The sequence below is a fragment of the Girardinichthys multiradiatus genome, chromosome 1 (genome assembly GCF_021462225.1).
Source record: "Girardinichthys multiradiatus isolate DD_20200921_A chromosome 1, DD_fGirMul_XY1, whole genome shotgun sequence".
Lineage (NCBI taxonomy): Eukaryota > Metazoa > Chordata > Actinopteri > Cyprinodontiformes > Goodeidae > Girardinichthys > Girardinichthys multiradiatus.
Genome location: NC_061794.1, coordinates 36,426,701 through 36,439,389, shown reverse-complemented (window position 1 = coordinate 36,439,389; position 12,689 = coordinate 36,426,701).

Sequence of the window (12,689 nt, the reverse complement as noted above, 5' to 3'; positions counted from 1 at the left end):
AGGTTTATATGACATTTTATTGAACTATGCTTAAAATACATATATATATATATATATATATATATATATATATATATATATATATATATATATATATATATATATATAGTTTTTATTTAATTTTTATTTCCTTACCTTGCTCCTGCTCGACAACTATGTCTTCCACAGAGCTCTCAGTCGAATCTGTAAACAGTTTTTTATCTGAGGTTTAAAATACATTCACTCTCAAAGAAAAAATAGATAGTTCTTAGGACTTACTTACTTTCTGGTGGTGCCGGTAACTTATCCGGTGTGTCTTCAGGGGAAATGATGATAATTGACGGGGGGGTATTCAAAGAATCTGTCGTAATTTCTGTGTTAAAAGAAAGTTCAGTTGTTGCGAGTTTTTCTTGTTTGGAAATAATTCGCCTTCTTAATTTGGACTGTCGATTCCAGCCGCTGAACCCTCCAACTTGATCATTCGGGTTTACCTCTCTCATCAAATCTATAAATTGAAACATTGTCAAGGGTTAACTATAATATATATATATATATATATATATATATATATATTTTATTGCATTTAACATTTACTTACCATAATCTGATTGTGTCAAGATGAAATCATCAAGGTCATCAGCGGTGGGTTCTATGACAAAGAAACAAATATATATATATATATATATATATATATATAAACAATATATATAAACAAAATTTGAGAACATTCACATGCATTTAATGATACTTACTTACTTACTTACGTTTTAAGATGTCATTGTGCTTTTGTGAATTATCAGAAGAAGAAGCCACAATTTCCGGGTTTCCTGAAATATTTACCGACATTTTTTCTTGTCAGTACTGGTATTTTTTCAATGTAACAAGTGTTATGGTTCAAAAGACATTCAGCATTTGAAGACCCTGACACTGAGGTTAACCAATGAAACAGAGCCCCAACATTTACACACAGTATTTATACCAGAACATGACAGTGTTATCTCAACTGCAAAGACTATGTTTTTAAGACCAAAACCCTTCTTGAGTTCAAAGGTGATATGTTATCTAAGAAACAGACGTAACTGCCCCTTCCTGACATCGCCCCTAACAGTTGTAACCCTGTAACTCTAAGATGAAAAAGTAAAATGTTTTTTAGAAAAGCTACAGGTAACTAAAATTATCATTCCTTTTTTTTTTTCCTAAAATGGAGTCTCTCATGATTCAAAAACAAACACATCATTGCTAGTCAATTTGTAACTTGGAAACAGTATACTGATGTTCTTTTTTTTTTTGTTAATCTGATATTCGTCTTACCTATTTCAGCTGCTTTTCCAGTATGTTGACGCAGAAGCTGAAGGTTTTTCTCGTTCCATCGATGTAGTGAAGCACAATTTTTTATTTTTATTTACTTTTTTAGGTCTTTTCTATTTTGAACGGATTTAGACTGGCTCATATATTCAACAAATAGGTCCTGCTGTAAAGCAAAATTAACTTACAATTCTGTCAGGTTACACAGTTCCTTTATTAGGATTTCATGTGATAGGTCAACATTAAGTTGATTATACCTTTAAAAATATAAAAGGATGCATGTCTTTTTTTTTTTGTTTTGTTTTTTAGATGTATTAACGCCTGAAAAAACATACAGATTATTAATAACACCCTTAAACACAACCCTGTGTGTTTTAATTGGCTCATTTAAGGCCTTCCCCGTAACACCCTTAAACACACCCCTGTGTTTTAATTGACTCATTTAAGGTATCGCCCCTAATGACGACAACCAATCAACATCCACTGTTACGCCCCTTGGACACACCCCCCTGCCCACATGGCAACCACATGGCCCCCACCGGAAGTCCCGCCCTCACCGGAAGTCCCGCCCACCTGTCAAAATGTTTGATGAAAGGGTGCACTTAAATTCTCTGATTACATTGAAATTTGGCACACTTTAAGTGCTCTATCTCCCTCATACATCTTTGGATCCACCTCAAATTTGGTATGCATCATTGTGGATCAATGCTGGACATGTTGGCGCAGTCAATTGATGACTTCACTCTAGCCCCGGCCACTAATGAACAAGTGAGTGCAGATTCCATCAGGAAGGTCAGATTTTGGCCAAATTTTAAATACTTCTCGCCAGAACAGAACTCGGCTTGACTGAAGATTGTATGGAAGCCTGCTCACATTGCCACCTATCGTGATGCGCGGAACTGAGCGGCGGGATCATCAGTGGCATAGAGTAGGAATTGCCAGGCTCCCGTGGTCGCTACATAGGCCGAGCAGCGCTGAGCTGTAAGGGCCGCCCATTGCTGCTTGCAGCTTTAATTTCCCTTTGGGATTAATAAAGTATTTTTTTATTTAATTTTGAATTGAATAAATGATGAAAACTGAACATTCGGCTCTATTTAGGAAAATCCTGAAGGAGAATAAATGAGCATCAGTTTGTCATTGATCACAATTCAATATTGATTGCATTGAAAGGCAAAATGAAAAAATAAATGTTTATCCAGTGTACTACACTAAACAGATCACATCTCTCACAGGGTTATGTAAAAGATTTTTGCCACTATGACCAGCAGCTTATTGTGCTGAGTGGTTGATTTTCCAATTCAAATGCTGAACCAATATTTTTTTTGTTCTACGAGCCTAATAAGTGCAGGTCTTCTTTGGCACCACAGACATGATGAAGGAACCAAAACCATCATACAGTGATCCAAATGGTTGGAGGCTGCTCATTAATATAGATGGGGTTTTTATAGGAATGGCTGTTAGTCTAAATTATTCAGAGAGTTCAGGAAGACATATGTGCTGCCCCCCTTCAGTAGCATAGTTAACTGGACACATAAATAAAACTGTGAGGCAGGTGAAGTGTCAGAGCGAGCAGAGAATCTGGCATACATAGAAGAGGAATGGCACGGAGTCATGGCACTCCTAAATCATGAGCTGTAATAGTGTCAACAGGGTAGCACAGCTATATACATGGACTCACTCAACAAGGTAGCTACATTTAAGAAACAACTGTAGTGTGTTTGACATGCCATACAACCAACCTTTTCCAGCAGTAACACAAATTCAAAAAAAGATAGAGGATGGCTCTTAGGGGATGGTTATATATATCAACAATAAGATTATACTAGAATAAAAAGGACAGCTTTGAGGAACTTTGGTAGAATGGGGCGTTAAAATGGAAAAGATTACGATTATTGAACAGTCAGACAAGGACATTTATACTTGTGGCTGTAGGCTGTATCCCTGCCAAACTTAATACCTTTCTGTACCAATGTTTAGCTTCCTTTAATAACTGAGTGACATGTGAGATTAACAACCAAAAAAGACTATTTACAGTGATATTTTGTCAAGCATAAAAACTGTTTTAAGTCACTTAAATCTTTACAAAACAAAATCAAAGCACTCATCCCTCAATTTTAGCTTCAGGCCTGTTGTGGGTATATTTCAATGAGCTGTCCATATCCAACTTCAGAGGATTTTTGCTCAGTTCCCAAGGAAAATCTGCCCAATTATCCAGATTAGTTCTTGCAAATGTACAGTAGTACTGAAGTCATAGCACTGGTTTGGATTGAAACCTAATCTTCAATAAAAGCCATGACCTTTCAGAAAATCTTGTTAATCCTCTTGAGTGATGCCTTAGCAGTATGTTCCTAAGGCTCCAAAAAGAGGCAATGTTCTTATGTTGGGTGTTGATTTTTTTATTTTATTTGTTTTTTAGCAAAAGTAAACAACAGTCTATTGTGAAATTAATGACTGTTAATATCTGCTAACACCATGTTCTATCCCACTGATTTGAACATTTTCAATTTGAGCTGCATTTAAATAGCTGACATCAGCAAAAACAATCTCCATATTTCTGGTTATCTCTTAGGTTCCACCACTCCAAAGGATGCATTTACATTTTCGACAATATAAAAGTGATATGACTTCTTTCTACTAGGGAGTTATTTCAGGCAACAACTTCATAGAGCCCTTACTTCGTAAAACCCTTCAACAGAAAGCTAGAAGCAAACAAGATAAAATAAAATAAACAACTCATACCAAATCAAAATGTAGCAAAGGACCGATGTCTTAGACATTTTACTTTTGAGAGAAAAATGAGGATGTTCTATTTGTTGGTTGCACAAACTTGTGCACAGTAATTCCACCAAGTGGGTTTGTGATCAAATATTTATCTTTCCTCCACAGGCTTTTATCACACTGTCATGCTGTTTGTTAAGATTATTTGAGGACCAGGCATGGAGAGCTTTTAAGCATTATGAGTTTCTTCCAAGGTGATTTAAATGTTTGCTGCAGCTATGTACTCGCTGAATTTCAATTGTCAGATTTTAGTACAGAGTCATTTTTTTATCGGATTGTTTGATCGAGCTTGTCCATTGGAATAATCACAGCAAAATTCTTGTCCATACATTATGTATGCTTAAACACAACATGCTATCCTAAGTCACACAAGGCATTTAAGTATTGATAAAGATGGAGAGAGTTGCTCTTTTACAAATTGAACAAGTACTTTATAAAAGGAATTATTTCATGGATTGTGCATAAACCTTTAATGGCTGTCTGACTTGAATTACTGTGCTGTAAATATAAATTAATTATCTATGAGTAGTGCTTATGACCCAAAGAACTTCAGGACCTTTGATCAAACCAATTTGAACAACAAGGTAAAATATACTCAGTCCTGATAATGCTGCTGACAAAAACAGATTTATTGGCTATGAGAAATAAAAAAGAGTGCTGTATTTTACCCCATGGGCAAGATCTTCATCACAACAAAGATTATATTAAATTAAGTGTTCTTACATAATTACTTTGCTGGTTAAACATTTCCTTTTTGAAGTATGTCACATTAGTATGTCTTTTTAATATGGTTCTGGCAGAAATTAGTAGTTTTGTGGGCAAAATTGTCTTACAATTTATGATTTATGTTGGCTTATGTGTGTATTAAAATATAACTTATTGCATTACACAAGAAACTGCAGTTTTCCTTTTGAATAAATAGTTATTTTCCTTTGTTGAAACATTTTTGTGAGAGGCTAAATGTTAGCTACAAAGTCACAGGCCTAATCTGCTCATAAGTATTCACTGTTAACATCATGGTTAAGCCTCTACAGATCCTAGGATGTAGCTATGACTTTCCTTATCTGATCTTATCTGTCATCAACATTCGCACCAATATTATCTTCCATAGTATTCTATTTTTCAACATATATAACCTATTACTAATTTTCTTACTCATTTGTGCTATATGTTCATTTGTTCTCGTCAATGAATAACCTGCTTCTGCCCTAATAACAAACACTAAATTCTTCTCATAAATATAGACTGAGATGGATCTAATGTATCTAACCATAATGTATCTCAAATTCCCCTGAAAATAGACTTTCATTGTCAGATGAGCTAACCCATCCCTCCTACTTCCCTCAGACGTAGGAGGGAGCTCAGTCATTAGCTATGTCTAGGAGAGAGAAAGGGTTAAACACTGAAAGACAGGGCCAAGTGTATCATCAGTAGAAGGTGAGCATTAAGTTGTTGCCAGCAGAAGCTTGGACGATGCCCCCCTCCAGAAAAGTGTCACAGGTAGACACAGTCAGGCCAGGTGTAGCTTCTAGGAAGAGAAAACAGAGAGAACATAAAGGGAGAAGCTGAAATAACAGCAAATAATGCAAAATTGGAGAGTAGTGTGAGAATGTAGCAAAGAGGGTGAAAGTGGTCATTATGTCCTCCAGCAGCCTAAGCCTATAGCAGCATAACTACAGAGATAGCTCAGGGTAACCTAAGCCACTCTAACTATAAGCTTTATCAAAAAGGAAAGTTTTAAGCCTAGCCTTAAAAGTAGACAGGGTGTCTGCCTCACGGACTAAAACTGGGAGCTGGTTCCACAGGAGAGGAGCCTGATAACTAAAGGATCTGCATCCCATTCTACTTCTAGAGACTCTAGGAACCACCAGTAAACCTGCATTCTGAGAACAAAGTGCTCTGTTAGGAACATATGGAACAATCAGATTTCTGATGTATGATGGAGCTAGATCATTAATAGCTTTATATGTAAGAAGGAGAATTTTAAATTCGATTCTGGATTAAACAGGGAACCAATGAAGGGAAGCTAAAGTAGGAGAAATATGATCTCTCTTTTTAATTTCAAAAGTGCCGCAGCCACGTTTTGTTCTGTCTGTCAATCAACTTTATTCGGTTCACCTGCACCTAGTTAATCTGTCTTGCTTCACCTGGTTACCACACCATATATACACTCCTGTTCAGTTGTTCTTCGCGGAAACATTTTTCATGCTCAAGTCTTGTTTTTTGATCATGCCATGCCTGTCTTGCCTGCCCATTTGTTTTGTTCCTGCCTCCTGTAGTGAGTGAGTTTTTTGTTATTAAATCTTTTGCACTTACCGTCATGCTGCCTTCTGGTCTGCATTCTGGGGTCCTATATCTCACAAACCGTAACAGATAAGATATTTCTAATTTTGGCAATGTTCCGGAGGTGAAAGAAGGAAATCCTAGAAACCTGTTTAATATGGGTTTAAGTGACATGTCCTGGTCAAAAATAACACCAAGGTTTTTTACTTTATTACTGGAGGTCAATTTAATGCCATCCAGGTTAAGTGATTGACTAAGCAGTTTCTGTCAGATCCTGGTTATTTCTGCCTGCTATTAACCCTTTTCCACCAGTAGGGGCGTTAGGAGCTGAGTTCTGGGTGGTCAGGTGTATCGCATGAGTGTCATCAGCTGGAGGACTATAAGAAGGAGGCGAGCCAGTACTTCGACGGCTGAGTGTTTTGCCTCCTCGTGGATACCAAAGCCTAGTTCCTAAGAGATCTCTGGAAGACTTCTAACAGTTTATGGATTCTGGATTCTTGCTCTTCTACCCGCTGGCTGCCGGATCAGACGTTTGCTTCATAGCTCCAAGCGAACCCTGTCCACCCTCCTCCGAACCTCTCAGGACTACCTTGCTCCAACGTTGCAGTGTTGCTCACAGCCCCTCCAGGATCATAACATCTCTCCCTGGAGGACCTAACTCAACCGGACGTAAGCTCTCACATAGAGCACATTGTTAAGGTTTCTTTGGTGGTGTCTTACCTGCGTTCGCTTTTCTCTTGCAGTCGCTCAGCATCCTCGGTTTCCAGTACCTGGTTCTGCAAACTTCTTACTAAACGCTTCTCTGTTTAGTTGTGTTTTTCTGCATGTGGGTCAAGTCGGCCATTAACACTATGACAGTTTCTTTTTTAAAGACTCCGGTCCAAAGACGACAACTTCTGTCTTGTCTGAATTTAGAAGCAGAACATTTAAAGTCATCCAAGTTTTTATGTCTTCAAGACATGCTTCTAGTCTATCTAATTGGTTGGGCTCGTCAGGATTTATGGATGAGTAAAGCTGAGTATCATCAGCGTAACAGTGAAAATTTATCCTATGCTGCCTGATAATTTTACCTATTGGAAGCATATATATAGTAAAGAGAATTGGTCAAGTACTGAACCCTGTGGTACTCCACAATTAACCCTGGAGTTTGAAGATGATTTATCATTTACATGAACAAACTGGAATATGTCAGACAAATAAGATTTAAACCAGTCTAGCACTGTTCCCCTGCTCCCTACAGAATATTCCAGCCTTTCTAAGAGAATATTGTGATCGTCTGTATCAAATGTAGCATTGACATCTAACAGAACCAGTACAGACACAAGTCCATTATCTGAGGCCATACGAATATCATAAGTGACTTTCAGCAGAACTGTTTCAGTGCTATGATGAGCTGGGAAGCCTGACTGAAACTCTTCAAACAGGTCATTGCTGTGTAAATGCTCACACATTTGATTAGCAACTATTTTCTCAAGAATTTTAGATAAGAATGGAAGATTGGATATAGGTCTGTAATTTTTTAAGTCATCTTGATCAAGCGAAGGTTTCTTAAGTAAAGGTTTAATTACAGCTACCTTAAAAGCTTGTACTACATATCCATTTACTAAGGATAGATTAATCATATCTAAAATGGGGCTGGTAATCAGAGGGAACACTTCCTTAAATAATTTGGTTGGGATTGGATCTAACATACAGGTTGAAGATTTAGATAAAGCTAGTATTTCTGATAACTCAGGAAGCTCCACAGGATCAAAACAGTCCAAACAGTTAGGTTCTACAGTTATTTCCAATGTTGTCTCACTTGCTGAGGATGAAGTAATCATGTTCGGGAGTATGTCAAATATTTTATTTTTAATAGAACCACTTTTATTTAAGAAGAATCCCATAAAGTCATGACTGCTGATAGCTAAGGGAATGGATGGCTCAACAGAGCTATGACTCTGTGTAAGTTTAGCAACTGTACTAAAGATAAACCTAGGATTATTCTTGTTCTCTTCTATTAATGATGAGAAATAAGCTGTTCTGGCTTGGCAAAGTGTCTTTTCATACAACAGTAGGCTATTTTTCCAGATTAAGTAGAAATCCTCTAGGTGTGTAGAGCGCCATTTTCTCTCCAATTTTCTAACGTTGTGCTTTAAAGTACGCAGCTCTGAATTAAACCAGGGAACCAGCCTCCTATGAATAATTACCTTCTTTTTCAAGGGGGCTGTATTGTCTAATGCACCACGCAATGATGAAGTAACACTATGAACAAGATAATCAATTTGTGAAGGAGAAGAAAAAAAATTGTGTTTTTCTGTGTTAATGAGGAAATTAAAAGTGAAACAGATTCTTTAAAGGTTGTTACAGCATTGTCTGATAATGATCTACAATAATGACATTTTCTTTCAGGTGTGGAGTACTCGGTTAAATTAAACTCAAAGGTTATTAAAAAATGGTCAGACAGGACAAGGTTATGAGAAAATATTGTTATGTCTTTACACTCAATACCATATGTCAGCACAAGGTCCAGAGAATTAAGACAAAGATGAGTAGGTTTGTTAATGTTTTGTGCAAAGCCAATTGAGCCTAAGATAGCATTAAAGGCTATATTTAGGCTATCACTCTCTGTGTCAACATGAATGTTAAAATAAAAGGTCACATAATAGGTCTGAAAACTGATCTAAAAATTGATAGTGTCACGGTTCTGTCACGGTTTACTTGGAATTGGACCCCAGAATGCAGATGAGCAGGCAGCGTGATGGTAAGTAAAAAAAAAAAAAGGATAAATAACGGGCTCTGTTAAAGGACTGCTACGGGGAGCTACCCTCGGTGGCTCTGCGCTGGCTAAGGGGCCTTGGTTACCTGCTGGTTTTTCAACAGCGCGGAGCCAGGCCTCCAATTCCGACACCCTCGCCTCCAAAGCTACAAAAATGTTACATTTATTACACGTACCATTATCACTAAAGGAGGAAGAGGAGTAACTGAACATATAACACAGAGAGCAGGAGAGAGGAGGAGACTCAGAGCGAGAAACAACTAAGCTAGTGACCCCTTACCACAACTAGAAAAATCGTGTAAGACACAGAGAGTCCCCAAACGTTAAATGCAGCAACAGAAAGTATGTGTTTTAACTTGCTTATGTATTATTAAACATCAACATTACTGACCATAATCTTGATGTTTAACAGAAACATAGGTACATTAATTTTGTGAAGCACCCATTCTGATTGAGTTGACACCTCCGAAATACAATTTTCTTTGTGAGAGCAGACATCAAAGAAAAGGTGGAGGGGTGGCCACTTAAAGATTCACTAAGGTGTAAAAAAAGGTATTTCTGGGCAAGTTTGACTCTTTTAACTATTTGGCTCTACAGGTAAAGAGCCCGGTCCAAACCATGTTCTTGAATATTTACAGGCTTCCTAAGTGCCAAAACAAACTTTTTCAGTGATTTTTAATTAGCTATTATGTGTGATATGTGTTGATTATGACTGTTTAATTATTGTGGGGGACTTCAACATTCATATTGACAATCCTAAAGACAGAAATGCAATAGAACTATCTGACACTCTTAGAAAGTTTGGTTTAACTCAACATGTTAAACAGCAAACACACAAACAGGGACATATTTTGGACTTGATCATCATTAAGGGTTTAAACCAAGGTGTCTGTAACTGATGTTGCCCTATCTGACCATTTTTTTGTTATTTTTGAAAGTATCATCTCCAATGACTCAGTTAGCCAAAGAGACATTATAAGAAAACACATCTTTAAGGACGGTGCTGCTGAAACATTTAACCAGATTTACTCGTTTACTTCCACTTCGCCGTGTAACACTGTAGATGAGCTGGTAGATAACTTTCGTTCTAAAATCTCGGACATCATTGATTCAATTGCTCCAATTAAAGTGAAGGTCATTTCTGGGAACACAAAGTCTCGGTGGAGAAGTGCTCCACCAGTCAGAAGTGAAAAAAGATTAACGCAGGTAGCGAAAGACTAAACTCCAAGTTCACTATAACATCTATAAAGAGAGACTCCTCAGATATAATTTACAACTGAAAAAATGCAAGAGAATCTTTCTTCTCTGAGGTCATCAGCAAAAACATTAATGATGCTTGTGCCTTATTTACCACAGTCGACAGGTTAACAAACCCTCATGTAACTGTAGCATCTGAACTCCGCTCTACCAGGGCCTGCAATAAATTTGCTAACATCTTCACTGAAAAAATCCAAAAGATCAGAAAGGCAGTCAGCACATCCACATCAACTCCAGTACCAAAGTTGTCTCCAACTAAAACTGATTTTGATAAAATTTCTCAATTTCACCAAATAAACTACAAAATTGTAGAAGAAATTGTACAGCAACTAAGCTCTTCTTCCTGCTGTCTCCCACAACTTTCCATAAGAAAGCTTTGCCTGTCATAACATCTGATTTAACTCAAATAATAAACACATCCCTTTAGTCAGATGTTTTCCACCAGGCCCTAAAAAACAGCTATTGTAAAAGAACAACTTGGACAAGCTGCTACTGCAGAACTACAGGTCTATCTCAAACCAGTAATCAGTAAGATTACTGAAAAAGCTGTGTCTCACCAGTTAAACAACTTCCTAACAATAACCAGCTGCTTTGATATCTTCCAGTCAGGCTTTCATGCCCACCACAGGACAGAGACTGCCCTTGTCAAGGTGTTCAATAACATCCGTATAAATGCAGACTGTGGAAGAACCACAGTGCTGTTATTATTGGACCTTAGTGTAGCATTCGACACTGTTGATCATTCCATGTTATTAGAGCACCTGGAAAACTGGGTTGGCCTTTTTGGTACAGCACTCTATTGGTTTAAATCCTACTTGAAGGACAGGTACTTTTTTGTGTCAGTGGGTAACTTTACATCAGAGACCACAAAAATCACATGTGGCGTTCCCCTAGGGTCCATCTTAGGGCCCCTCCTGTTCAATATCTACGTGCTCCCCCTAACTCAGATTATAATAAACAACAAGCACACAGCTATACATTACAATGTCACCAGGTTACTATGAACCCATTCAAGCGCTTGGTAAATGCTTAGAAAAGATTTTCTTCAACTGAATCAAAACAAAACTGAAGTAATCATTTTTGGACCAAAGGAAGTTTAAAAGTTAGCACACAGCTTGAGTGAATACAGCTAGAAACCACCAATCCGGCTCAAAACCTGGGTGTAGTTATGGACTCAGACCTGAACCTTCAGAGGCACATAAAGACAGTAACAAGGTCGGCCTTCAGGATTAAAGGACTAATGTCTCAGCAGGACCTTGAAAAACAAATTCATACGTTCATCTTTAGTAGAATTGATTACAGCAATGGTGTCTTCACAGGTCTGCGGAGACAGCTGCACCAGAAAAGCCCATTATTTAGGCAGTCTATTTAAAAACATAAACCTAAGTAAACATATTGTTATGTGTTAGTTCCAAAGATGTTAATATTTATATTTCTTGTAGTGATGATATTGGCTATTCTTTTAAATTCTATACTTCTTCTGTATCTTGTTTTAAAATTTCATTGCTGAAAAAATGCTTTAGAGTGATTGGAGGTGTAACAACTATTTTATCATTGGTGTTCTGTTAAAAGATTTGGAAGATCCCATAGCACGAATCATATGTTCTCAGTTTCCACTTCCAGTTTAGTATATACTTGTCTATATGAGAAAACATAAAGTAATATGTCTCACTCACTTAAAGTCAGATAAATTCATAAAGAAGACAGACTAGGCCTGGCAGTAATTTAATTTAATTTATTTTTATTTGTTACAAGCTTCCATTTATCGGGTTGTTGAGGTTGATTTGAAATTTCCTGTCTAATATACTATATATATACTATATATCTATTTTAATGGCAGTGGAAATATCACAGTTTCATCATAATTCATCATAATGTTTGGCACATAAAGCAATCTACTTTATTAATGAAGCACAAAGTCAAAATGAGGATGTAAAGGGAGGGTTGACAGTTGTTTAGGTTGCAGAACTTTCATTTCAGATCTGTCTTTAACTCCTGTTTTATATAATTGTTTTTAAATGTTTAAAAACATATTTACATTTATTGTTCAAGTAATAAAAATGATTTACAATATACCAGAAAAACAATTACAGTGATAGATTTACTTAAAAATATATGTTTAACATGACAATGTTGACATGACAAACTGAAACCCTTTAGTATGACTGACATAACGTTTATGCTTCAGGTCATTTCAACTCATGTAGTAATGAAGCCGATTTTACAATGAATGTGTTAAAATTTCAGAGCAATGTTTGTCTATGTGAATGCCTGTTATGCATTCCTTTATATTAGACACAATTAACTTTCTCTCTTGACGTTTGCTTCG